At 48.4% G+C, this 9,497-nt stretch overlaps 1 long non-coding RNA gene across 2 annotated transcripts; it reads right to left on the bottom strand.

The window, feature by feature from the left end:
- Nucleotides 1-1,645: 1,645 nt before the first annotated feature.
- LOC144382576 (uncharacterized) lies at nucleotides 1,646-8,150 on the bottom strand. 2 transcript variants are annotated; one of them, XR_013449765.1, is made up of 3 exons: nucleotides 7,944-8,150; nucleotides 4,191-5,661; nucleotides 1,646-2,859 (listed from the first exon to the last, which is right to left on the bottom strand). It is a non-coding gene; the product is annotated as an uncharacterized LOC144382576 (long non-coding RNA). The 2 variants fall into 2 exon arrangements; XR_013449764.1 differs by having other exon boundaries at nucleotides 1,646-4,698; nucleotides 5,530-5,661.
- Between the last annotated feature and the right edge of the window lie 1,347 nt (nucleotides 8,151-9,497).

Genomic DNA, 9,497 nt, shown 5'->3' with positions numbered 1-9,497 from the left:
TCTGAAAGGTTAAATAGGACAGCTGAGGGTCAGAATCATACCGTGATGAGAATCAATGCAGAAGACATGTTTGCAAGGAGCTAACTTGCGTCATCTCCAAAGGAAGGACAAAGACAGAGAAGGAAAACTGAAGCCCCAAATAAATAACAGAACTCAGACCATAAAAGATGCTGAGTATCACGCACAAATACTCAGAAGGTGTGGCAAGATAAGTTAGAAGCCAAAACTCAGTTACCATTATCATGAAAAGGAACAACAGAACTCTTAGTAAAAATAAATGACTTAGCATGTGACCCATACTGCTTTTCGTAGGTACTGTAGGGAAAGGGCTGATAATCACCCCCTATCAGGGGTTTTCAGCCCACTGAAGTGAGCCCTACAAGTAGGAGACATAGAAACGATTATTGACCATTGTTATCTTTCAAGGAGTAGAAGCAAACTGACCTTACACATTGGAGTTCGTTGGCACTCACCAACACCGATTACAAAATATAGGGAGGAATTCTCCTAAGGACATTAAGCAATATTTGCGAATGTGTGCAGGTAAGTGTTGACTATCTGATCATTCTGGACTGGGAAAGGGTTCTCAGCAACAGTGTGATCTCTTTTTCAAAGCTGAAAACATGAATATTATGAAAACATGTCATGTCATGAAAACATGAACCAGCTAATAGCAGGGAGACATGGTGGGTGGGACCAGCAGATCTTGCAACTCTTAGGAGAAGAAACAGAAATCAATCTAACAACAAATATTTGGTGAGCACTACGCTGTGCTAAGCACCATAAGAAATAATCCCTCCAATGGCTGATAAAGCCTTTCAAAAGCATGTCTTCAATTAATTTGCCCATTTTTGTGAGGTGGATATTGTAAGCCCTCTATGTTAATGAGAAAAAATGAGATTCGAAGAGGGAAGAGGTTAATTGAATTAGAGATCTCCTGATTTCTAGTTTTCTATCCTTCCTGTGTACTTTCTAGGTTTAAATTCTGGCTCTACTTCTTAGCCGAGTTACTCAAAGAACCCTTGCATTCTCAGTTGTTAAGATGCAAATACCTACCACGTAAAGTTGTTGTAAGGATTCAGTGTGTAAAAATGCTAGACATGGTGCCTGGCACATAGTAGGTCCTCAGCTAATGTTGGTTTCTCTCCCTTTCCTTTACTGAGGCCCAGCTGTCTACCATGGATAGCACCACCCAGTAGGAATAGCACAGAATGATGCCCCAAAGTGGAAGGAGGTGACCAGCCAACCAATGCTCTGGGGTTGGACATGTGAGTCTTCTTAGGCTGGAGGGGTGCTGTGTGAGGCCTGGGAGGCATCTGTTAGCCAGTTTGCTAAGCAGTGAGCTCATGTTGAAGACTGGAGGAGGGGCCAGGAGGTAGTTGAGGCTCTCTCGTGCGGGGATCTTCCATGCTCAAGGGTTTCAACTTGCTCTTACAAGTGAAGGGGAGCAAGAAGTTCTGTCAACTTGGAGGCTCATCTATTAAGATAAATCTGGTGCAAGCGTGTAGAATGGATTGTCAGGGAAGAGGTGGAGAAACAGGGAAATTTTATATTTTATACACACACACACACACACACACACACACACACACACACAAAGGCTTTTTCATTACAAAATATATATAATCCATTTAATCCCATTTTAAATGGCCAGAACATTAATTTTACTCTTGCAATCGATTCTAGAGGTTTAAAACTGCTGTGTTTTTGCTTTTGTGACATATTATGGTCATATCTAGAATTCATTTGATGTTAAATCAAGACTAAAACTCTCAATTACGTTGTTGTTCCTATGGTAAAATATAATCTACTTTCAGGCCATTCACTTTGCCATAAACTCTCCAGGAATGAAACTTGATAAAAAGCAGAGACTCACTGCATACGACAATAATTAAATCTATACTTGACAAATAAAAGAGCATGACTGCAGGAACAGGTAATTTGGGAGAAAGAAAAACAGATTTAAATACGTCAGCAAATCATACTAAAGTTTGATACCCATGATCTATTTTGAGATATGGGATCATTACATGTATTTGAGAAAATCCCAAGTCCAGTAAGTACCCAAATTAGGGAATGAATTATATTTTCAGAATATAGTCTAGAAGGCCAAGATCAAGGTGTCAGGTTGTTGATTTCTCCCAGAGCCTCGCTCCTTGGCTTGTAGGTGGCTGCCCTTCTCCCCTTGTGCTCACGTGGCCTTTCCTCCTTGGGGTCTCTCCCTCCTTCGCTAAGAACACCAGCCATATAGGATTAGGACCCACCTTTATGACCTCATTTAACCATAAATTACCTCCTTAGAGACCCCATCTCCAAACACTGTCACATTCTGAGTTACCGGGGTCAGGACAGTGGCATATGAATGATGTCGGGTGAAGAGGAGACACAATTCAGTTCATAACAGGCCTTGGAAGGAGTTAGGGCTGTGGCTAGGTTATCCACCCAGGTGGAGATACAACCACTCCATTTGGGTTCTGCTTGCAGTGCTCATGTGGGGCCGCGGCCACAGTCCAGGTTGGAGGGCACTCAGGAGCCTGAAACCCAGCACTGAGCTCCTGCAGGTGTGAACAGCATTCCTCTGAATCCTGGTTGCTTGCTTGGAGATATTTTTAAGTGGTCCCAGTTTTTGGAAAGGGAACGGAGCGTTCCCTGCACCCCAGCTCCCTGTTGCCGGAAAAGCACGTGATGGAAAAACCCGCCTGGGCTAAGGACAGAGTGAGGGTGAGCGGGCTCTCGGGGCTCCGAGTTGATTTATGTTGTGGTCGGTGGCTGTAGTGATTGGGCTTCTCCTTGGTGATTGGTATGATCTGTAGGTTGGCGTCGTTAAGGAGAGGTTTTTGTGATGACTTCAGAAAATTGCTGTAAATAAGATGGTATTTAGCTGTTTTTAATTTTATACAGCTCATTATATCATGGTCAAATGAAAACCTTGACATTCGGGGCAGGAAGTGTGTGGCAAGTGGGGGTGGGTGGACTTGAGGCAGGGCGGCTACCCCCAGTGAAAGTCATTCAAGGGTCTCAGAGAAGGGAGGTGCGCAGAGGGGGATCTTTTGAAATCAACACTGGTGACTTCCTCTTCCTGATAAAGTTCTCTCCTCCAGAAACTCCGTCCTGCGAGTCGATAGGGACAGGAACAGAGGCGTTGGGGGATGGGAAATGGACTCTATGACACTCGGGGGACAGACCGACGTGCGGTGGCGGCAGAGTTCTGATTAGATCAGGCTGGTGGAACACGCTGTCCTCGCTCTGCGGCCCTTGCCCTGGATGTCAGATGGAGCCCAAAGCCTTGACGTATCTACAGCCAGGCTGCCCCGCTTAGGCAGCGCTCTGAGAGCTCTCTGCGTAGTTCAGGAAAAGGCAGGGAGCCTCTCTGAGTCGCTCCAAACCTGGCCCAAAAAAGCAGTCACCCAACACTGAACTGCAAAAATGTAGAATTCTTGGCACATAATCCAAAAAAAGAGTTTTGAACTTCATGCCTATCTCTGCAGTAGAATCCCACTGGGATTCTGTTGTGCATTGGAAAGGGGTGACCTTAAGAGTGCGTTAACAGACAAATGGGAGTATTGGGGTAGCGGTTAAGAGAATGGGCTTTCGGGTAGGGTGCCCTGGGTTTACCTCCAAGCTCTGACACATTCTGGTCGTGTGACCTTGGACAATGATTTTTGCCTGTCTCCTGGTAGTGTCCTGAGACACTCACAAAAGAGCTTGGGAGAGTGACCGGCACGTGGGACAAAGCGAGCTAGTGTCATGATTATTGGACAAAGGCTCCTTTGGATATTTCGAGGGGCTAAGGGAGAGAGAAGAGGGAGAAGGTGGAGGAGAGAGAGCGGGGCTGTGTGTACCTACCTAGTCAAGGTACCCAGCAGGGAAAGGGCAAGCTTGCCCTTGGGAAACATCACTGTAAACACTATATGATATTAAAACTCTCTTTCTGAGTGTAGACCAGGGCTTAGTTGACAGACCACACATTTATTTCCTCTCCAAGTAGAATATGTTACATTTCCCTTTCTCTGACACTCTAGGATCTTGAAAAATCCAGGAAACACCTTTACATGCCTTGGCCCAGACTCGCCTTCCTGTCCTTTTCATCTTGACAACTATCCCCGGCCTGGAGTAATGAGCCTCCCGGCCGCAGCCCCTTTGAGTGAGAACTGCCTTCACCAGAAATCTCCCCTCTGCCCAGCAGGTACCTTAAAACTTCGGGGAGTTTAGACCTTAGAGCAATCCTCTGGTGTATGTCTTAACAAAGCTCCTTGCAGCTTGGAAAGAGATGTTCGGTCATGAGTCTGGAAAAGATGCGAAATGAAGGGAGGCAGTGAGTTGGCAACTAGAAATTTTTAGAAAAAGAAAGGAAGAAAAGAAAGGATAGGAGGGAGGGTAGAGGTGGGGGAGAGAGAGAGAAAGAAAAGAAAAGAAACATTTTCAAAGTTTGCTGCTAAGAAAGGGAAAACCAGTGAAGTGACCTTTGCGTGTAAATATATATAAAAATATGAACCTTCGCAATAACCAGGATAAATTTAACATGCAGAAACATACACACACTAGGATGATAAATGCAGTGGGATACAAAATTGTAAACACGGTATGATTACAACAATGTGAAAACCAAATAAAAACCGAAAATGAATTGACAGAAGAATTTCCAAAGTGTGAGCAGTGGTGGTGGTCTTTGGGATGCCAGGGGGAAGTTTCTTCTTCCTATAGAACAAAAGGAATTAATAGATTTATTTCAAAGAGATAACTAGCGGCAGTAAGATTGACCCTTTCAGCTGAGATTCCATGGAGCTTTCAGCCAGGCGGGCGGCCCATGACCTCAACAGCCATGGAGGGGCCTGGCCCTTCTGCTCATCCTGCTTGCCTCTTCTCAGTTCCAGCTTCTAACTCCTTGAGAGCTGCCGGTAGCCTGGGAATATTTCTACCCCCGCACTTAGCATATGTGACTGAACGTATCTGTTTCTTATCCCTCATGTCCCCCAAACTAGAAAGTCTCTAAGGGAAAAGACCAGGTCTTAGCCATGGTTGAGCCCCCCAGTTCCTACCACAGTCCCTGGCACACGATAAGATCTCAATAAATACTGACCCCCTGCTTAACAAAACTTTTCCACAGCTCCCCTCTGAATGCAGCCCAAACCCCTCACGTGACTTTCAGGAACATCCAAAGGCTGATGTGAACCCACTTTTGCTGCTCTATTTCCCACTGTCCCCCACCTCAGGGCCCCCAGCCCCGCTCTGCTGAATAGTCACTCTCTCCCAAGCACACCTTGTCCATAGTCCCTCCACTCTTTTTCTAAGCCCAGAGCTCCCTCCCATCTCTGGTTTGCTCATTGAATTCTGCTTCCCTTTCAAGTCCCAGCCGCAGCTTTGCCTCCTCTTACAGTCTGCCCACCACCACGCTCACTCAATGTGTACAACCATCCTTCCCTGCTTCCAGAACTTCTCATGTGCTCCTCTCAGTTCCCTAATTTGACTTCCTCAAGCCCCCAGCCATGGTCGGCAGGCGCTCCCCAACAGTGTCGTGTACACAGGAACCTCTCAGTGAGAGTTGGCTGCCGCGGGTCACTGGCTGGTGGGGACGTCACCGGGCTGGGTGTGTCTGTTTCGGCTCCTGAGTTGTGGATCCATTTCTCACGAAGTCCGTGCCTTGAGGGAGGGCCCTGGAACCTAAAAGGGAGAGGTTAGGTCACTCCAGCCCTCGCCCCCTCCTGGCTGCCCTTCCTCTGCTTCCTTATCTCCTGCCACAGGACACGGGGTGGACAGCAGAGAGGCCCTGCCGACAGCTGGCCGAGCCCCCAGGCCAGGCCTCAGTAGACGAAGGACCCCACATCCTGCGGCCAGCATCCAAGTCAGTCCTCACAGCCACCCAGCACTGCAGGCTCTGCTGGATCTGTAGGCAAACTGTTAACGTGCAGGGGAAAGCACTAGGAAAGAGAAAACCATCTTTGTTTTCCTTTTACTTGTCAACTTCCCATGGCTCCCGTCTGAAGGCTCTCCAAGCCTGGCATTGGAGAACTTTCCGGTTTGGGATCCGTATCTGTCTTCCATTCATCAGATACTATCCAAAGCCACCCAGCCTGCCCCTTTCCCTCATTTAGAAAGAACCAGAAGAACTTTCACACACTAAATACATAAATGAATTAATTAATCCAATTGAGATTGTTGTGCTTTTTCTCTTCCGTGTTCTCTGGGCTCACTGATAGAAGATGTCGGCGTCCAGGAGGGCTTTACCTCGTCCTGTCTTGCATCCCAGGGGCTTGGGCTGGAGCCAATCCCCAAGAATGTAGAGCATCTCCTCAGCCTGCAAGAACGCAGGGTGACATCACCCACTCACCCCTGCTTGTTGTCTCTCCTCCCTCCACGGATGTGACCTCAACGGTGGCACTTCGGGCCTTGAAGAAAGGACCTGCCACAGGGGGGAAGGGGTTGGCTGAGGGCTGCTCAGTAAGGCTTTTTTTTTTTTTCTTCTTTTTTTCTTTTCTGAGTGAATTGAGGGGAGGGAGGCGTGCATGGCTCAGGACACAAGGAAGCACTGGTGTGAATATGGGGATAAGACCTCTAGTGACTCTGGACTCTGGGCGGTGTGGAAGGCAGTGGGTTCTCAGTTCTGGTTCTCCAACCTGGGCCTGCAATTGTCCCCATTGTATGCAGATCAGGGCGGGCTCCTCACCCGCCACCCGTGTGCCCTTCAGGTGTTCAAAACTGGGGCATGGCCTCTGCTTAACTAGAAAGAGGCCTGGGCTGGTGACTCACTCTAAGTCACCTGAGAATCTGCAAGTCTTCAGCTCTGGCCCAGATGGCCTGTCTCCCATGTACAGAACCTTCCCTGTGTCTGTCAGGACAGCCTCCCAGCCAAGGGACCTGACAGAGCAAACCTGAGTTTTAAAAACTGGACAGTGGTGAAGATGAGCCTCTTGGGACAGGGTCTTCCTCACTGGCTTCTCTCACTCCCAACCACCAACTTTTTTTTCCCCAAAGATTTATTAACTTGAGAAAGAGAGAGAGAGCAGGGGGAGAGGGGCAGAAGGAGAGAGAGAATCTTAAGCAGACTCCCCGCTGAGTCAGGAGCCTGACTTCAGGACCCTGAGATCATGACCTGAGCCAAAATCAAGAGTTGGGCGCTCAACCGACTGAGCCACCAAGGCTTCCTCGTCCGCAACCACCAACTTTTACTGTCTTGAAATGTCGAGGCTCTTTGTGACCTCCCAGGAGCAGCTTGTCCTTGGAGCTGCTGCATTTGGGGCTGAGCAACAGCCAATCAATCAGCCTAGAAGGATCAGCTACCTAATCTCTACCTAATCTTACCTCCCTGCCCCGGAGACAGGGTCTCTGCGTGTGTATACGGAAGGAAAGCACATACTTAGTTATTCATCATTGAAACCGATAAGAGCCAAATCACACCAGGATGTGAGGAGATGCACTTCCTGGGATTTCATTCATCAGAGACACCTAATCTTTGGACAGCACCAACCTTCCGAAGCTAACTCTCCTCTCTATATTCCCCAGGATCTCCAGTATTGTATTTGAGTTCCTGGAGAAAGGAGAAAGGTTTTCAACTTGGAGTTAATCTACCTGGTTCAGGTTGCTGCAGCCCATCCATTTTTAATGGGAAAGAAGTCCTGATGAATGTCCGGGAGCCCCGTGTGCCACCCAAATCCTGGTATAAAGATGGCCGCCATTTTGTCAAGTGCCAACAGTGTGCAGCGCGCAAGAGAGATCACACGGACTGCCCGTCCAACAGGCTGACAATCACAGTGCTCTATGTGTCCCTGAGAACATCTCCAACTCAGTTTATATTTTAAAAGAAAATAAACACACCCAGACAACCATCTCCTGTGCTTCTCCCCATTCCCCTCCCTCTGATAACGGAACAAACCCTTTACGATTTTGATGGCTGACTGGGGGCAAAGGCCACAGACCCTAACTCCACACTAAGGGGCTGGGCTCACCCTTGAGACCGTGTCAGCTGGAGATGTAGGTGTATCTGGACCTCTCTTCACTTCTCAGGGAGGTCTGTAACTGGATCCAGCTTCATCCTGGATCCCGAATGGTTCTAGCTAGATTAGACCCAATCTGAAGACAATTTGAGCCTCTTGCTCAACAGTCTTTGGGAATCCTGCATTTTTCCACTGGGAAGTGGGAGCTGCAGAAACCTGCCTAGCCCTGGGACTGTGCCCAGAGCCCGGCCTCCTGCAGGTTTGCTGGGCCCCTCCCAGCCCCAGTCTAACCCCAAGTGAGCTGGCATTGGCTGGTTGGTCTGGTCTCTCCCAGGATCCCTGTTTGCCTTGGCCTTTGTCAAGGAGGCAGGGAGCTCGAGGAGCCAGGGGGTTAAGCAACAGCTTCCCAAGGGCGAATTCCTGCCCAGCGCCTGGTATCTGGTTCCCGAGCCAAGCATGGGTAGCTCTGTTTCTGCTGATTCCTGATCTTGCTGCACACTGCATGCTGGCTCTCTATTCTGGTCTGATTGTGCCCTCCCAGAAGAAGGAGTTCAGTCGAGGGGCCCGATGGGCACAGCCCAGATGTAGATCTTATATGGGAATGCTCCCACCAACTGAATTCTCAGAACTTCATAAGGCCCCTCAGAGCCGATCTGGAGTTCTGTTAGCCCTTCCTCCAGGCCCCACTTAATTGACATGGCCAGGTGTTCTTTTAGATACCTCAAATACGCAAGTGCTTGATATCAGGGTGGTTTAAATGTCAGAGAGGCAGGGCACGGCATAGTGTGTGAGGCTGGGACTTACAATGAGCAGATAAGAGCCTTCTTTGTCAGGATGACAGCTTTGCCCAGCGTCACCTACCATTTCTCAGGTCACCACGTGTTACCAGGTTGCATCTGATTATTTTTGCACATAGGTTCGAAATGTATGAGAGACGATCTGAATTTCTCAGCCCTCCTCTTGGACAAAGCTAATAGCACAGACTGCAGCGAGCTGATGTTCTTCTATGTCCATGAGCTGGGAGGTGATAAGCTAAGGAAAGCCTGCTCGTATCCCCATTTTTACATGAGATTCTAGAATCTGCCGGGGACCAACCTGTTTAAACCTGTCGCGGCATAATTATGAACGCCTCCTTTTGCTCTCAAAAGGGACAGCTGTACAGTGGATTATATAGTCATCCGATGTATAGAGGACATCGCATTCATTCTGGCCGTGTTCTTTCCAGATGTGCAGAGAGCCCGGTGAGGCTGGGGAGGCCAAGGGTGAGAAAGGGAAGTGACTCGTCCCTGCTCAGGCGGTGAGTCAGGAGCAGAGCAATTAATGAGAATCCAAGAGCTTTGACTAAGGAGCTACTCACCCCTGACCCCGCCCGGCTAAAGGAATAGAACGGACAAAAGCTGGTTGAAACAGCACACCAGCGCCAAGATGTGAGTAAAGCGGTGGGGAGAAGACTAGCAACCGAGAATAACTGGAAGACAAAGGGAATCCCTCAAAATACGTTGGTTGAGAAGAGAGTGTCCTTGAGCCCATGAACGGGCTTTAGGAGACTCACAAAGGGGCGGGTGC

Source organism: Halichoerus grypus, chromosome 7, assembly GCF_964656455.1.
Source record: "Halichoerus grypus chromosome 7, mHalGry1.hap1.1, whole genome shotgun sequence".
Taxonomy (NCBI): Eukaryota; Metazoa; Chordata; class Mammalia; order Carnivora; family Phocidae; genus Halichoerus; species Halichoerus grypus.
This window is presented reverse-complemented; position numbering and strand designations above follow the sequence as displayed.